The sequence below is a fragment of the Rhipicephalus microplus genome, chromosome 4, assembly GCF_043290135.1.
Source record: "Rhipicephalus microplus isolate Deutch F79 chromosome 4, USDA_Rmic, whole genome shotgun sequence".
NCBI lineage: Eukaryota > Metazoa > Arthropoda > Arachnida > Ixodida > Ixodidae > Rhipicephalus > Rhipicephalus microplus.
In genome coordinates this window covers 75,694,732-75,713,800 of record NC_134703.1, presented here as the reverse complement: position 1 = coordinate 75,713,800, position 19,069 = coordinate 75,694,732, and the positions used below count along the sequence as shown (strand labels likewise).

Below are 19,069 nucleotides of genomic sequence, written 5' to 3'. Positions count from 1 at the left end.
TCGAAGAAGCAAAAAGTGCACAAAAAATGGCGTGAAACAACAAACGGGTCGTGCGGACGCGTACTGCGTCTGTTAGAGCTACACTTGCGCTGATCTATACCAAACGAGACAGAAAAAAAAGAAAACGGAATAAGCAGCAGCAAAATGAAACAAATTGCTGACACCTTCTTTCCCGTCCCCAGGTGGGATAACATGACAGCTGTGAAATCAACCTTTTAGCGTAGGTAAACTGAAGAGAAACCAACGTAATCGAGACCAAACAAGTAACGAAACTCTCGAAGAAACGAAAATTTCAATCTTCGTAGACGAAATTGCTCTTCTCACTACCAATTGCCACCACTCTGGTAGCGTTTAACGTCGCTAAACCACCGTATGATTATGAGAGACGCCGTAGTGATAAGCTTCGAAAATTTGCACATACTGGGCTTCCTTAACGGGCATCCAAGTTTGAGCACACGGGCCTACAGCATTTTCGCCTCCATCAAAAATGCAGCCGCCACAGCCTCGATTCTTTCCCGCGACTGGCGGTGGTGGTGGTGGTGGTGGTGGTGTTGCAGCAGGCGGGGTTAGCCTGGCCTGCATGGCCGGCAATTGTTCCGCCTGAGCATCTCCTGAATTTGGAAAATTTCACCACGTGTCAGACAGCCCAGTGTCTCGCAGGAAGACCAACAAAGTTCGTTGCACGTTCCTCCTAGTTGCCGTGGGTCCTTCAGGAAAGATGATGTCATCAACTGTCCGGTGCCTATGACAGCCTTTTCGCAAGGTGCGGATCATCGCTGCTCTTTGCGCATCAAACTGTGGGCAATGCCAAATGAAATGTTCAATATCCCCGATGTCACCGCAGAAGGCACAGAACGGGGAAGCGTATCTCCCAGTCTTGAATCACCAGGCCAGGGTGTATGCGGAGCCGGTTCTAATGCGGTACAACAGCGTTGCTTCTTCACGAGAAAGTTCATGAATTACACATGCTTGGTCTGGAAACTTGTAGATCGCCTTGAAATGACTGCGTATCACATCTTTGTTGTTCTGGTAAGTCTTGGGAGTTCTTACTTTTGGAAACGATGTACGTGCTTCGCATGCAAGGGCATCAGCCTTTTCATTGCCCTCAATGCCAACGTGGGATGGGATCCACTGGAACTTTGTATTAAAACTCTTGCCATTTAGGTGTTTGATTAGTGCCAGAGTTTGCCTGGTGAACGTTTCTTGAGGTAGGCCACGATGCAGTCTTTGTAGCGCCGATTTGGAGTCCGTCAGCGCTACAACATCTCGTGCAGAAAAGGATCGCAGTTTTCGCAAAGCCGCCGTAATTGCAGCGCTTTCTGCCGTTGTGGACGAAACCACGCGATCCAGGCGGCCTGACCATGACAAGCCCAGGCTGGGTATGCAGAAAGCCGCTGCGCAGCTATCCGTCTGTGGGCACACTGATACGTCGGTGTACACTTGTAGGTGGCCGCGGTACATGGTGCTCAAGTGGTCCAGCGCAAGAAATTTTGCTTCCACGGCTGGAATGGTGCGCTTCGCTGGTAGATTGGGTACGCTGAAGTTGCACGCAACATCCACAAAATACCATGGCGGGTCCATAGGGCGCCGTTTAGGCAGTTTCAAGCCTAATTATTGAAATGTGTTTAGTGCCGCGTTGAAATGTGAGCCAGTTCTTGCTCTTAGCCGCCGGAGAAGGGCCGTGCCTGCGAAGGACTCGCCCAGTCTTTACAGCTGCGTCAATAAGGCCTGAGACGCCAAAAGGCGGAGCGGAAGAGACTCGGCTTCATTGGCGACTTTCGTGTTTGAAGCCGCCTGAGGGACTCCCATCGCCAAGCGAAGACACTTTCTGTGCACTGCCTCTAGGCGTTTGAACTGGCTTGGTGATGGTGATATCAGGGGCAGCTGATAAAGAATGCGGCTTGTTATAAGCGCATCATTCAATTTAAGCATGGACATAGGATTGTTGCCCCAACGGACCCCTGCCATGCGACGAAGAGCGTTGATCCTTTGCACTGATGCAGTGACTATACCATAAACCGCACGTCGCCATAATAGCTTGTTGTCGGTGGTAATGCCCAGGAAACGGACACTTGTTGCACAATGAATTGAGTGGCCTCAAATATTCAGCGACAGACGTGTTGACTTCCGTCGCGCTCCCGGGAAGAGCATGAAGGCCGACTTTTCCGCTGATAAAGATAGGCCAAGTGTCAACAAGTGACGCTCAATGATTGAAATAGCGCTCTGTGCTATCCGGGCCAAACGTTTGTGCTGGTACCTTGAGATCCAAATGCAGATGTCATCGGCGTAGATGGATATTTCAACTTCTTTCCGGGCTGATTGATTTGTGGGGTTTAACGTCCCAAAACCACTATATGATTATGAGAGACGCCGTAGTGGAGGGCTCCGGAAATTTTGACCACCTGGGGTTCTTTAACGCGCGCCCAAATCTGAGCACACGGGCCTACAACATTTCCGCCTCCATCGGAAATGCAGCCGCCGCAGCTGGGAATCGAACCCGCGACCTGCGGGTCAGCAGCCGAGTACCTTAGCCACTAGACCACCACGGCGGGGCTGCTTTCAGGGCTGAGTGCAGAGTGTCGGGAAGCCTGGTCATGGCAGCGTTAAAAAGCAAGGGAGATAGAACACTTCCTTGTGGGACGCCGAGGGAAACGAGTCTCTCTTCGCTCGTTACATTTCCAAGCTTAACAAGGACACAGCGGTCTATGAGGAATTCATGTACGAACCGAAGAGTATTTCCCGACACACCCATGGCTACCTCAGCCACACCTGAGCCGAGTACCTCAGCCACTAGACCACCGTGGCGGGGCTGTTTTCTTTTATTAGGGGCGAAGCTCCTTGAAGCGGCACCCGTTCGTCCCTCGTAGTACTTCACATGTCTTACGCTTTGACCTCCAAGGGGGTGCCGGTGGGAGATTTCTCCTGTGCGTTGTTGAACAATAAAAAAATCGCAGCGTTTGCGTTAACTAAAAGCCAAATTCTTCTGTTTCTCATTCCCCTTTAGCAGCCATTGGCATGTACATTAAGCAGTATCTGACAAGAAAAGGTTGCTACGTTATACTTGCTGGATGTAACCTCCTTTGTTTCAGAAAGGTTTAGCGAGCGTTGGGCCGCAGTGCCATGAATACAGTGAATTAGTATATACCTGGAACTCGAGGTGCTTAAAGGTGGGAAGTAGACACGAAGTGCGAGCTGTAAGAAAGTGTGCGTGTGCCACCTCTCGTTTAGTCCTTGGAATGTCTGCTAGATGGCGGTGCTTCTATATGCGGAATATATAATGAAAAGAAGCGAGATTGTTGTACTTGGAGTGTTGACTAGATGGAAGAATGGACACACAGACAGATGCATGGACGGACCCACGGATGGCTGCACGAACGGATGGACGCATGGTCGGACGCAGGGTGGATGCATGGACGAGCGCATGGACGGACGCATGGATGGACGTGCGGACTCACGTACAGACGCACACACGGACGGGCGGATGGGCGCATGGGTGGACGCATGGATGGACGCATGGACGGACGGAAGCAAGAACGAATACACGGGCGGATGCTTCGCCCCACTCTCCATCATCCACCCCGTGGATATGCTGCCATTTTTTTCTGTCCCGTTTCCACAATACGAAATAAGCAAACAAGCAGCGCATTGCTATCCAGACTGAGGGTGCCGTTGCATCCTCGTTCTGAAACTCAGCAGGAGCTCTCCTTTGCACCACCTAGGAGGTACAAAGGCCTCCTTGAAAACAAAGGAACTTGTGGGAGAAATGTTCCAACGTCATTGGTGTCGGTTATTTAAGCCCCGTATGGGCAGGGCGCTTGATTTAGCTTGACGAGAGGCGTGACAGAACTTGGAAGACGAGATATTGTGCGCTGCACAAAAGAGCGCAAAGCCCCAGTAAGGGCGCAGGGGGGGGGGGGGAGCCACATACTGCCTGAGGGCCTTCATCGCGGCAAGGAAAGTTGCGCGCTGTCAGCAGACATTATTTTTGCCGCTTGTCTCTGCGACGGTCGTGTTTCGCTTTTCTTGTCGTGACATCGCTACTTTCGGTGCTCTTTTTTTGAGAGTCGAGATCGCCTTTTAGATCACGAGTGAGGCAACCTCATTTCCTCCTCAAAAAAATCGATCGCGAAAGACGAGGCTAGAGAATGAAAAAAAAAAACAGGAGACAAAGGAGAGAAAAGTATATATGCATTCAGCGAAAAAAAAAATGAGGGTCGAACGAAGAAGCATGCTGAGGCTTTTCTGTTTTTTTTGTTTTTTAAAACATATTTCTCTTCGATGAGATAAAAAATCGATACGTCGTTTTTAAGCTGCACACGTGGTCGTGCATTCAGCATAAGGATCCTAACAGTGCTTTCCGAAACCTGATTATTTTTATTGCGTGTGTGTGCGTGTGTGTGTTATCCAGCGAAGCAGAGCATGTACTACTCACCTTCAGTTATTTGAAATACACCAATTGTCAAAAAAGGAGGTGAAAGTGACAGAACGAAACAGTTGACTGCAGGTACGGCTTCGTTATGATTGTCACTAGCGGCAACCGATTACCCCTGCTTTTTATATCTGCCCGCCACGGTGGTCTAGTGCCTAAGGTACTCGGATGCTGACCCACAAGTCGCGGGATTGAATCCCGGCTGCGGCAGGTACATTTCCGATGAAGGCGGAAATGTTGTAGGCCCGTGTGCTCAGATTTGGGTGCACGTTACAGAACCCCAGGTGGTCAAAATTTCCGGAGCCCTCCACTACGGCGTCTCTCATAATCATATGATGGTTTTGGGACGGTAAACCCCACATATCATTCTATCAATGCTTTTTATATCTGTTCGCTAAACTGTGATAGCGTTCACTGTGGCGCCTCATATGCTTGCAGGTGGCGTGCAAGGGGTCACTTGGTCAGTTACCTGCAGTGGCCATAAAATTAGCGTATACCGCGTCGCTCCTGCGGCTCTAAAGGACGTTTCACGTCGAATGATACAGCTGCGGGTGGTGGCGCTGCTTAACACTACCAGGATTAGTTATAGAACACGCCTGTCTAACCCAGAAAACAAGGAAAACAAAACAAACAGCGGCGCAGCAGAGATCAGGTGTAAGAGCATTGCACACGAAACGCGAAGACGTTGGTTGGTACTTCACGTGTGGACAGTCGTTATTTCTCTTCCTTTGACACTTGCATTCGGAACGATTCAGTTTCATCACTGAATGATTGAAGCAATGGCACACAAAAAAACAATATAACCCTTTCTTTGGCTCTCCTTGTGAACTGGCAGCGTTGTAATTGCGATTAACGGAAATCTAGCCCCTCTCGGTACGCCCGCTTCTCTTTCAAATACATCATTCGCAGCGAAAGTTCCATGGACAAAAGTTCTGGAGCTTCTCCGACAAGACGATGGGGGAGCGCCAGAGTGCCCGAACAATGCTGCCGTGTTTCCTGTGTCAGGCATAATCCCTGGATAAAAGACGAAATATTCTAAGAAAAAAAATGCGTGGAAATAGCAGCATATCTACCTCCTGTTGTTGTTCCGTGCTGATATTGAGGTTCTTACAGCGAAGGAAAGGCAGTAGTTCGGAGTTCTGAAAACAGGAAGTCAAAATAGGAAACGATAAAACAAAGAAAGACCAGCAGCAGCGACGACACGAGCTTCAAGCAAGAGAAAGGTAATGAACGTTTGGAACATGTCCCGTCACGTGAGTGTCCTGCTTCTATAAATGCTCCTTTCATTCCCTGTCAGCTGTGGCTGATGCCATGGTGCATGAAAGTGAAAAATAAGAAAGCAGCGTACACTAAAGGAAAGAACGCTCACGACCACCAGGGAAGTGCAATAAAGAAAGTAACTATGTTGAGTTAAAGAGAATGAGATGAGGCATAAAAAAGTCACAGTTTCACCAAAAGGGCGACGCAATGAATGCGATAGCAACATATTCGAATGTTACGATCCCAGGCTAGCATTTTTAGGAGTAATATTAATTGTACTGAATACGTGCTTGCTATGTAACGAAGTTTCCGGTGGCGCGGGCACAGTAGGTGAGCACAACGAGGCTCGTGCGTAGTGACGGCGTTGATATACAAAGCTAGGCTGGCAGTCAACTCGTTTCGATTCGATATCGCGTAAATCTACCGAACGCTGGAGTAAGAGAACACAGCCACTTCAGGTAGACTTTTGGCACCCTTTTTTTTTCGCGATGAGACCGCAGCCCGTAGAAGCTCCCGCCTGCTGTGGAAGCACAAGACGTGCATTGATTGTTGCCGTGATGATGCGGCAACCATAAGCGTGCCCACCTCCCACCCGCCCGGAAAGGCTATGTTCGCTGCGCAAAAAGAGGAGGCTAGCGCATACATACATACACATATACGTAAATGATAGCGGCGGTGGCGACGACGGCAAAAATCAGCCGAGATTGTCCATATAATCGCCGTCGCAATAAAACAAGCCCATAACAAACAATTCGAAAAGCGCTGCCTCTTTGTGTTAAGCGTTCCGCAAGCGGTTATACAGGAAGCTATTTCTGCGAACCACCATTTTTCACGCCAATTTCTAATCACATCTGTTTACTTTCACTCTCTTTGTCATTCATTTTTCATTTTCATTGTTATGTGCCACTTGTATTCTGAATTCTTGCGAGTCTTTCCGTAGCTTGTGCACCCTGTCATGGCTGAGCTTACCGGTGCAATAACGCGGCGATAAATGACCCACTTGTAGCACGATTGTACGAGCCGCGTTGTACAGTTGTTTTTATTTTAAAGATGCATTTCCCTAAATAAAACGCAACGTGCTCTCAGTGAAGCCGCGAGAAAATATTAGTTACTCAAATATCGTTTTTGTTTATTGTTGAAGGGGTATCGGAGCATTGAGCCAATAATTTTACAGCAACTCCCTGCTGGGAAGTCATCAGATAGAGCATTAGCTTTAATTTTTTTTTGCTGCAACAGTAACGGCAAACCTTGACGATGCTAGCAATTGTTTTTCTCAAAAATAGCTGAGATTATCAATTGTTTATTCAAAATATACGGGCATACGCCTGGCTCAACCACTTGCCCAGGCTAGACGATGATCAGTAAGTTCCCCTCATTATGATAAGAGACGAGAGGCACACCTTGTTCAATTTTCTGCATTTTCTATCTTTTTGCTCCGTCAACGATCACCATCCTTTTCGTGTCGCGAAAGTGGCAAGGGAAGTAGGTGGTGGGAAGGGGGCGGGGCAGTCACAGTGTTTGTTGTGGAATAGTAAAGGCAACTAGGGTGTTAAGTCTCAAAACCAAGATATGATTATCAAAGACGCCGTAGTGGAGGTTTCGCAAATTTCTACCATCTGGTGTAGACAAAGCAATGGGAAGAGTGGCCGCATGTGAAGCCAGCCATACAAAAGGCTGTATAGTTCAGTAATTTGGTTAACCTCCCTACGTTTCTCTCAATTTATTCTCTCTTGGCCATATATTCCGCATAGAACGCAATGAGCAAAGCTTGTCTGAATGCGAGGAATACATTTGTTAATACTGAGAACATAACAAGTTGATAGGGTTCACAAGCGATTTGTGGAGCCTGGACGTAGCTGAAAACTAGCTATATAAGCAGAAATGCAGTGCTCCTAATTATTACTGCAGAACTCACGTAAACTACGAATTGGGGGCGTAAGAGAAAAGAGGCACTTTAGGTAGACTTTTGGTACCGTTGTTCTTTGTTAGGAGCGCAGCCCGTAGAAGCTCCCACCTACGGTGGGTGCAGAAGGCGCGCGCCGATTGTCGCCACAATAGCGCACCCCTTTGTTCACTAGCGAGATAAGCGCACGCGCAGACGAGCCAGGCCGAAAAGGCTATGTTCACTCCACTCCACATGCTGATGTTGCTGCAACACAAATGACTGCAATAGGATCAGTGCGCAACAGTTGGAGAAAATGGTAGCTTTGAGTTTATAGCAAAAGGATGTGAAGAAATGTGAATAATTCTGCACGTGGAAAAAGTACGGCGTCACTGCTTGTATACATAAGCTGACATATGTCTAAAAAAATGTCGCAATTTCGCCGCAAGGGCGAAGAAATGAACGCGATAAGAATAAATTGGAATATCACACAAAGTGCGGCAAGCAGATTGTAACTTCGAGCAGGCTGCTGAAACACAAATGACGCATGAAAACAATGAACGCAAGATGAGCGCGAACTGATAACGTTCAAAGCTCGACACTCAGCGGGATGCTCAAGCACAAAAGACGCGGAAACGGACGCGCAGGTATACACAGGACGAGCGTGAACGTTACGCCATGGTGGATTGGTGGTTAAGATGCTCGTCTGTGGGCTTAAACATAGGGAATTTAATCACAGTCGTGGCAGCCGCATCTCGACGGAGGTGGAATGGCAGAGGCCCGTGTAATACTGGTCGATGTCAGTGAACGTTAAATGACACCAGATGGCCGAACTTTCCGGAGTTCTGCACTACGACAACCCTCATAATCATACCGCGGTTTTTGAACATGAAACCCCAGATATTATCATTATTTCCGCGAGCGCGAACTAACAGGCATCAAGCTGTGACTTCACTGGGAATGAACGGCAGGCTTCTTTTGCAAACGGGCTCTCTGAAGTGAGTGTAGTGTGAAAGTGTGTAGTGAAAGAGCTTTGTGTGGAATATAACCTAAGCGCAATCTTTCTGTTGAAAGCACATGATGTACAAACTGCTGCCACCACAAGATATGCGTGTTCGCACGGGCACGTATGACTACGCCTCTTGCCGCGAAGTACAGGTTGGCGAGCCTTCACATCGTAATAACGAGCGGGGCACCGAGGGCGGTGTTCGCACCTTCTCACTGGTAATGCTGACTACACGCTGATATTTGCTGGATATTGGTGTACCGCAAACGGTAAATGGTGTATATAAATAGCTCGTGGTTGCCATGCTTCAGGACGTGTGCTTATGTGGCCGATTGGTTAACGCCGCGCGCTGAGGAGCGAACATTTGTCCGGTCGATACCGCGCGTCAGAAATGTTTGTTCAGAGTTTTGGTTGATTTGCATGAGGGTTTAAACGTACCAATACCACCATATCTATATGAGAGACGTCGTAGTGGAAGGCTCCGGAAATTTTGACCGCCTTGTGTTTTTTTAACGTTCACCCTAATCTGAGCGCAGAATTTTCGCCGCCATCGAAATTGCAGCCGAGTACCTTAGCAACCATTATTATTGGAATAAAACGCAGTGATATGTGGGCTGTAGTCTTTTTCTTGCCCGATGACTTATCGGCAGAACTTTTGTAAGTATAAATGAGAAGTTGAGTAATAAGAAAAATGGATGTTGGGCGAAGCGCGTATTGATATTTTCAGAGCGAAGACACGCATTGTCGTCGCAATATTGCTATCCTCAGACAAAAAGGTATCCAGTATTGACCGGAAAATCTGCGATCATCATCTGTACAGAGCACCAGCTTTAACTGCTCTGTATGTTTTCTAGAGAACTGATACCTTCCTGCAGGGCCATTTGTGTACACAAGCTTCGGGTGAAACTAACTGGCGCGTTTCTACAACGCTGACGTTTGTCTTTGATCTCTCATAGTGGGAGTGATCTGCCGAGCCGCTGAGCCCTTATTACCGTTCTATATATATACAGTGTTTTTTTTTCAAGCTACACACATTTTTGCTTTAAAAAACAAAGTCACAGCATATTCACGAAATGAATGATGATGAGTGGGGCGAAGCATCCGTCAATCTATCTGTGCTTCCGTTCGTCCATCCGTCCGTCATTCAGTGCACCTATTTATGCGTCCGTCCGTGTGTCCGTCCACCCATGTGTCAGTTCATCCATCCGTCCATGTTTCGGTCTGTCTGTTCATTCGTGTGTCCGTCCGTTTATCTAGTGAACACTTCAGGTACCACCATCTGAGTTCTTTTTATCATATATCCATCATATACAAGTACTGCCGTCTAGCGGACAATCCAAGGACTAAACGAGAGTATGCACCACATTTCTGCTGTCAGAACATTGTTAACACCGAGAGCATGATAACGAGGCCATGCTGCATTTTTAATACTATGTGAACACGCGGATACGTTCTTGAGGATGGGTATGTGCCACTGGTATGTGGGTATGAGCCACATGTTACGTACAACAACAGGACGCACAAGCCACACCATAAAGAGATGAACCCCTAAAGGTATAATAGCTGGGCACTTGTGTTCGCTCTCTCGGCCAAGGTGGAAAGATTTTGCCACAAATTAAACCACTCAGAGGAGCTGATTATCGACCTATTTAACCTTTTAAAATCATATTTGTGGTTGTTTATATGGCAAAGTTGTTCTATGTCGCAATTTATGGCAAACGTAAGTTTTAAAAATGAAAAAAAAAAAGATAGGTTGTGAGGTCAATTGTCGAATTTCCAGACCGCGATACCAGCGGTTCCAACGTACCGTGTGGGCCGGGAGGGTAGCCCGTGTGCTGTGTCGATGCCAAACTTCCCTCTACGTTATTGAAATGGTGGAGAAAGCGCGCTTCAAGGAACCCTACCTTTCCGGCACCTCTGCAAGAGTCGCATGAGCTGTTTTTTTTAATGCGAAGCATTTCTTAGTGAACTTCGGTGACATTGAGCGTATCTATCTATCTATCTATCTATCTATCTATCTATCTATCTATCTATCTATCTATCTATCTATCTATCTATCTATCTATCTATCTATCTATCTATCTATCTATCTATCTATCTATCTATCTATCTATCTATCTATATATCTATCTATCTATCTATCTATCTATCTATCTATCTAGCCGCCTACGACTTTTATGTCGCCTTGCCGTATCGTTACTGGTATGAATACAAAATTTGGTATGGCATAACACGACTGTATGACGAGCATAATTGACTGGTTATAACATGATTGTGATGACATGCATGCCATGAATGTCATGATTTACATTTTATGGTCTTGCTGCGCTCGCAGAGGTTTCCTTGACACGGCATGTTGGAAAACTGGCATGGTATGACATGACTGCATTGCGAGCACACGTGACAGACCCTAACGTGAAAATCATGACATAAAACACGCCACGCTCATGGTGCGCTCGCGGCCGTTACGCTAGCTTCCCATGTACCAAATTTGGTATTACAGGAGGTGAATGCATGACGAAGGTATGTGACAGGTGCAAACATAATCATGAGATGCGTGTTATGTAACAACATCACTACATGCTTCGCTCATGATGCATTCGCGTGCGTTTCACTAGCTTCACATGTGCCAAATTTGGTATTACGTGACGCGAACGGACGACATGGGTAAATGACATGTCCAAACATGATAATCATGACATGCGTCTCATGTAACAACATGACTACATGACACACTGACGAAGCGCTCGTGACCGTTTCGCTCGCTTTACATATGCCAAATTTTGTGTTACGTCTCGTGAATGGATGACGAAGTTATGTGACTGGTGCAAACATGATAATCCCGAGATGCGTGCCATGTAACACATGACTAAATGAAACGCTCAAGGCGCCAATACACTTCGACGTGACCCAGTGTGCGTGCGAGCCGGCGTTCGTTTCGTCGCGTCACGCCGGCGATTCCACGCTAGGCACCGATCTGCCTGCCATTTACTGGTAGCCGCGTGCCACGCTGTGTTGATTTGACGCATGTGCGTTTGAGCGCACCCGGCGTCCCTCCGTCACAGAGAGAGCCAGATGCAGTGCCGTCTGGGTAGCTTGATTGGCACGAAATCCAGCGTGTCGCAGTTCGCGCCTGTTGCCGCCTGGTCGCGCCGACGGACGCCGGTCGCGCCTAGCGTCCAACTATAGAGTGCTCGCGTTTTGCTAGCGTAGCATCGTTGCGCCCAACGTGCGCGCGCGTCATCGTTACGTCGGAGTATATTGGGCCCATCATGATGCGCTCGCGCCCCTTTCGCTAGCTCCACATATAAAAAATTCCGTGTTACGTGACGTCAATGGGTTGCGAAGATATATGACTTGTGCAAACATGACAATAATGACACGCGTGTCATGTAAGATTATGACAACATACCGCGCCCATGATGTGCTGGCAGCCGTTTCGATAGCTCAACATATACTAAATTTGACAGCACCGGACGTGAATAGACGACGAAGGTAAATGACACGTCCAAACATGATGGTCATCACACGGAAGTCATGTAAGGCGTAATTTACCTCCGCCTCGTAACGTTGTGCCAATTTTAAAGTGACGCATCAACTTTCCTCATTCGTGCTTCGCATGTTATCGATTCCAACTGTACGTGGAATCTGCCGAATTTTTTTCGAAGTGCAAATAGTTTTTTTTTTGCTGATATAGTCATTATGAACATAGGGAAATTAAAGTTTATTGTTACTAAAGAAATTATTACCTGCAGCAGGATAACTGCATGAACTTGTTGGGAGGCTCGAACTTGCTGCTTGAATCCAACGACAGCGAAGTGTACCTGCATGGGAAAATACATTTAGTGTAAACGCGAGAGAGTGAGCCCCACCAGAGTGCGCGGCAGTGCTACTGCACGTTGTGGGTGGGGCCCACGGGACGGCTCTTTGCTCTCCTATAGTAGAGATACAGGTACTCTAAATCGCTAACAACTTTTTCCAAACAGACTCGGAGCTGCTATAAGTTTTAACGGAGGAGCTCTTCTTCCTTGGTGAAGGGAAATTCCTTCAGCACTGGTCTCTTTTCTTTATGTGTTGGTCTATGACGGACGAGTGAAACATGTCTTTCGGCCAGCCTTGTATTAGTAGGCTAATGTGTTGATGCGCCGGCAGAAATGGCATGCCAACTTGTAAATATGCGAATTATACTTATTCATGTTTTATTTGCGCCTCTTGCTTACCTTTCGATATGCATACGTGTATCTGTCCTTTTGTGACAAATTTTTGTGTGGCTGTGTTTGTGTGAATTATCGAATGTACACGTTCTTTCCGCGTCATCTCATTTTCATGTTCAAGTAAATGAAGTCTGTTTTGTCATCGTCGCTATTGCATGTCTAAGGAGTAGAGGTTCTGTTGAAATGTTATTCATGTTTGTGGCAATAAATTTTTCTAAAACGTTTCTTCGTGCATCGAAGGCTTTCCTAGTCGGCTATTGGTCAGTTTATTGCTCTACTTAAGTTAGAATTAGTCGTACTCTAAATCGTGAAACATTTCTTTTTAACACATGTGAACGCGGCTTTTTATTCGATAGGTTGACTTTAAAGTGTACCAGGACGGCTATCCGCTTCCCTATAGTAGAGTACCCAGTAATCTAAATTGTTAAACACTTTATATATACACATATAAGAAGTATTTAAAATCTTTTAAGACTTTGTTCTAAACACACAACGTGCTGTTGCTTTGGGCAACTTAACGGCTGGCTGGTCTCGAATAGCAGAATACCTAGGATATCAAATCCTAAGCGTATTGGACAACTTCTCTAATGAACGAATGCAGAGTCTCTGCGCGTGTACTTCGAGCCAAAGTAGTTTGCTCTCTGTGAAAAATATGTTCCACTGCATAGGCGTTGTATACTTTTCTCTTCGCCTACACAAACAGGAATTTTTCAGAGAACATTGTCGCAAATTTCCGATGCGAGGGGAGGAGGAATATTCCGGAAGACATGAACGCTCAGCTGAAGACTCAGATACCATTCTGCCGTCGAGGTACAAGCAAAAAAGTACGAAGTTTGGAAACACGTTCAGCACGTCATAAGAAGTAAAACATTGAACGTGAAAGTTGCAGGAAGCGCGGAGCAGCAATTCGCCTGCCCTTAAGCAATTTCCTGCTATATTTTTATGGTGCAGGTCGAAGAAGAAGAACAAAAGTTTATTAACGAAAAAGACTTCGTTGTCCCTAAAGCAGGGCAGCGCCGCATGGGCCCTATTTCAAGGCACTGCTGGCTCTCACCATCCTTTCCTCCCTCGTGACCAGCCACTGCTGGTCCTCAAGAGCTGGGCTGGATGGCATTGCGTCCCACGTCTCTCTGCTGTTGATCTCTTCGTGTTCTTCGGTGTGTGCCGTACATTCCCACATGATGTGGTAGAGCGTCGGTGTACTTCCACACCACGGGCATATGTCTCTGTATGCTGTTAGGTAGTACGCATGCAATCTGTGAATGCTTATGCGTGTGTTAGTTTGAAATCGGCGTAATGTCATGCAGGTCAAGGCTTTGTTGTTTTTACCTCACAATAAAGAATGTCCTTAAGCGACGCTCACGTTCTCTGGGGCAAGTGCGCACTGGGGTTTCAAGCATGCAACCTGCTCGATGTTCATGAAGACAAATGAAACTTTCATTTCTGTTGCACTGCTGCGACCACCAGACGCGTTTTAAGAATTGTGCGCTCCCTTCATTAAATCGCAGACGTCATCCGAGTAAGAGGGACGCTATCACCGCTAGGTGTGTCAGAGAGGGTATCCACCTGCAGCATACGACTATGAGCCGTGTTTTCTCGTTTTTATTACTGTGTCGACTAACTATTTGCATCTGAACATTTCACGGCATGAACGCGTAAACTGCGGCATGAATGATAGCACCCGTCTGCATTGGTCAAGGTCTGTAACGTCGCGAAGGGCGTGCCGGGACCCCGCAAGAATAAGGTTTCTTGTAAGTACACTAGAGGGAACACAGGCGCTAGTGTTTATGAAAGCTGAAACACACGGCGCTCCAGCCAGCATGAGAATGACGGGTAGCACACATATTTCTCCAACCTTCGCTCTTTCGGCTCCGTTTGGCTTCGCGTGGTTTAGAGCTGCTTTGTCACGAGACAATATCAACTGTTCAGCAGTTTCACTTCACCACGTTAACGTTTTTCTAGATTTACCCATTCAAATCTGGTCACAAAGCTCACAACGGTCCATTCTTTTATTCGAAACAAAACCAAAACACAACAATAAACAAATTTAAAATTGCATTCGAGGCCCGCAAGCACGAATACCAGGCAAACTTGTGTACGACAAATGATTACCATGGTGGATGAACGATCACAGTGCCAGAATTGCTTCTGGTTAACTTTAGGAAATTCTATACCTGCAACTAGCATAAGGCTTGATACAGTGGCACCCACCGCATTCCTTATTTCGTTCCACCTCACCTTGACTGCTATTTGCCACTTCCTTCCTTTAATATTACTGTACTATATATATATAAAAAGCTATGGCATGTTGTGCCCTTCCATCTATTTCTTCTTCACCATCACTTACTTTTTCCCACATTTTTCATTATACTATATACGACTCAAGGTTATGTATGTTATGCTGTGCGGCTCATGTCATGCTTTACCTTCTCCCACCCTCATTTGCTTACCCTCACTTCACTGCTAATCCGCACTTTCCCGCTCCCTTGCTCGAAATAGCTATGCCACTGATTGTCGAGGTCTTCAAGGCGGTTATTAAATTTCTTGGGGACACTGGACTGGACGACTCGCTGTTCGAGCCACCCACCATATCCTCGGAAACGGACGCCTTACTCCTCTTCTCCTTTCCTTTTCCGAACTTTATTTCCTTCTCGCCATTTTCTTAGCCTGAAAGGCTGAGACCAGATCCTGTTTAGGGTTGTATAAGAAGCGCTTTCTTTTTTTCTTTCATCAACTTCTGCTGCTCTTTCTCAGATGGCTATGTATAGATGGTTTGCCTGCTTGACACCATTCGTGGCTATGTTACGCCTTACACTTACCCTTTCAGGTGTGGAGAACTTAAGAGGCTCGGGGAGCTGACATATGTTGTCGTCGTCTCATGTGGCTTGGCGTAACGCTGGTGAATCCACGCACAGAAAGTCATCTGTGACTTATTGATCACGCGCTCGCGCCAAGAATAAGTTTTTTTCTTTTTGTTCCTTTAGCGCCCGAATGATGATATAAAGTTCACAGTAATTTAAGGGTGCGGGCTGCAGGTACTGCTGTAGCTGTCAACACTTGGAGTGACGCTGGCAAAATCAGGCATAAGAATAGAAATAAAGGGGCAAGCAAGCCAGAAATAAAATGGTAGAAAGAAAGGAGCAAATGGCAAGAATGATAAAAATAATAGAAGTGAAGAGAAAAAAACAGAAAAAAAACTACAATGTAGGAAAATAAAGACATAGAGGAGGAAAAAAAGAGAAAACATAAAATACATGAAGAAGGCTTCCCCGGTCAACACTTTCCTTTTGCTTGGCACCGCAAGTGCGAAGCTGCCGCAATTTTTCAGTTTGATCCTGCTCATTCTCACTCCACTCCTGTATGTCATTTCCTTTTACCAGCCACTTGCTGTGATATAAATGGTTATGCCCCGTGACGCCAAGCGACGTGAGATGACAACCACAGCATGCGATCATTCGGGCCCCTTAAGTGTTCCGCCACGAATATCTTAAACCTACGTACTGCGTACTCTTTCCAAAATCCTCTGCACAGTAAGGATGCGGTATTCTTAGCGAGCCCTTTTTTGCTCGCAGATCTCAGTGGCGATGAATAACCGTTTATGATGCGGCAATCTGACGTTTATGAAGGTAATATATTGTTTAACGTTGCTACGTTTCACTGTTGCCACGAGGTTAACGTATGGCCGTCGCCGTTGCTTGTAGCAAGTGAGGTGCTGCACTGCTAAGCACGTGAATGAAGGTGCGATTACCGACATGGAAAAAAAACAGCTATAGGAGAGTACTCTGCAATTATAAATAATTAACTATTAGGTAATTGATTAAACTATAAACATAGAGTATGGCGTCACGCATGTACGTGCCAAGCTTCCTTTTTCCCCATTTTAAGGCCATGGGCATGCATTAATTCTGCCGTTCATTCTGCTGACTGCGACTCCACCTGAGCTTGGCGATGCTCTGCGGTAGAGTAATTGTGTGTTTAGAAAAAGGGGTAATGGTTTGGAGTACTTGGTACTCTACTATGGGGGAGCACGATCAACTGATTCGATGGGTGCTTCAAAGAACACCGTCGTCCTTGCTTCCCCACCCTGTCAGCGCTGTTTTCGAGTGCCACTTCTAGCACCAGTTGCACGCCAGGCAACAGTCTCCCAGCCACTTTTCCCTCTGCCTTGCCTTGCCTAAACTTTGATCGTTAACGGAGCTCACTAACAGCTGCCACGTGCTTTTAACTCTTACCAAACTAAATCTTACCATTCTCACGATGGCCGGGCTTCATGAGTGCATGTTTATCAATTGTGAGCTGTTACTTCACGAATAAGACGTAAACACACGAAGAAAAAAATCAGCATCATCCACTCTCACAGTAAAAAAGGAATCACGCTTAGCACCTGACAATATTTTTTGTTGATTTACCGGCAGCCTACCACATTTCATAGATGGACTCCGACATCAGAAACGAATCGGTTTCACTCGGATGTAGGGCGTACAGGAAGAATAGATTCTTTCGTGCCAGTGAAAGTAAAAGTAAACTTCCGCTTATCCTTAATGTTGCTAAATGAAGCAAAAAAAGCGCTAAGAATGAAGGCGTTACGTTCGGCACGGTGTACAAAATTTTCCGAAGGAAATGAGACGCTCGTACAGCCTACCGTGCCGTGCCTGCGTTAGCTTCGTAGGACAAAGTGTGTGAAGCGTGGAAAAAATCTAGCGAGCCTGGCTTGGAGTATTAAGCAATATCATTCGAGGGGCGTCAAGGCGCTGACAGATCCCATTCGTTTGGTTTCAATTTCTGTCAAAGCCCGTGGTGCTTGCAAAAAATTGTCTTCGGCAGCGGGTCGTCAGCTCGGGGAAAAAAAGAAAGATCTGAAGTATCTGAGAATTCACGCAAACTTGGTTTGACGCAAAGAAAAAGAAAAAAAAACGAAAAAGAAACCTGGCTCTTGAAGATGGTATGAGCTTTTTTGAGAATTATGGGTCATCGGGCGTCCGATGCCTGTTTTCTTTAATAGACAGGGAGCGTAATAGAAAAACCTCACCCCCGTTTGCGTTATTGCACTATACTCTATACGAATGACGCTCAGAGTGAACTGCATGAGCCTACACTACGCGCCTAGTTTCCATTGGCTCTTGGAGGGATAAAAATATAACTACCATACAGAGAACGTGTTGGCCAAATACGTCTATGTGAACGAGTTTGTGCCAGACAGAATAAAAGAAAGTGGAAAGATGGATTTCATCGCGGAGCTATAGTCTTTGCATTTTTTTTCTGGGACATGGAAACGGCCTTCTACGCCACTCTGGATTGTGCGTGGCTCTTACCACAGAAAGGGCTAAAGAGAACGGCGACAGGCAAAAACGCCTTCGGACTTCCTCGAAACACTTGCGATGTTTTCCTTCAATGTTTTCCACGTGACGCTGTTTATCGTTTCGAAACGGGCAACTAACGCGAGGCCGCGTTCATCTGTTTCTTATGTCAGTGAAATGGCTGTCGAGTCTGATAGGCTTCCCTTTACTTTGACTTCTTCGCGTAACTCCTATCAACCCCACCACCCCCCATGCCCCCTTATTCCTTTTTTTTCGGAAGAACAAAATAATAAAGAGACAGAGAACACGTGAGAACTTCGACGACAGTTCTTAAAAAGGGGAAAAATTATATAAAAAAAACATGCTCCTGAAATGTCCTCGAAGTTATCCTAGGCACAACTGCTGGCTACCTGCACAGTATGCAGTGTGTACACTCCCAGCATGTCAATATAGTGCTCGAGCAAACACTATGTGTTGCATGTCGCAGTTGGTCTTTGGCATTTTGATTCTTAGGCAGCAGCTGTTGGAGAAGTCCGCAAACAGAAAGAATACTAAGAAAGCGTATGCGAATGAAAATCAAGCGGAATTGTAGAGCACTTGCAAAAAGCTTTCATCGGGGTGCTGTGTTTGAAAGACTCTGCACTCCACGAAATCGACTTCGCGCACTGCTGAGCATATTTGAGTCACTTTTGGCTTACGTGCTGTCGAGCATTCGACAGGCAGAACAACGATTGTTGTATAATGCGTTTTGATTCGATAATGTCAACAGCAAACAGACAACCTCTCAACGCGACGCCAAGCCGGGAGCCTACTATAAAAGCGCTCTTTAGTGCGCTTGTACTGAAAGCAAGATTATGCAAGGAAAATCGACAGCATGACTCTTAACTCGGGAACCACCCAGAACACAATGCGCTAAAGAAGCATCTCTTTTTCTTTAGTAGGTTCAGCAGATGTCACTATAGTTTTATTAAGAGGACTTGT

At 46.3% G+C, this 19,069-nt stretch overlaps 1 long non-coding RNA gene across 1 annotated transcript in view; it reads right to left on the bottom strand.

Annotated features, from left to right (window-relative positions):
• Positions 1-19,069, bottom strand: part of LOC142814311 (uncharacterized) — a 262,754-nt gene that overhangs the window by 63,452 nt on the left and 180,233 nt on the right. Inside the window, exon 3 of the long non-coding RNA XR_012894921.1 lies at positions 12,327-12,401. This is a non-coding gene — a long non-coding RNA (uncharacterized LOC142814311). The remainder of the gene's footprint in view (positions 1-12,326; positions 12,402-19,069) is intronic.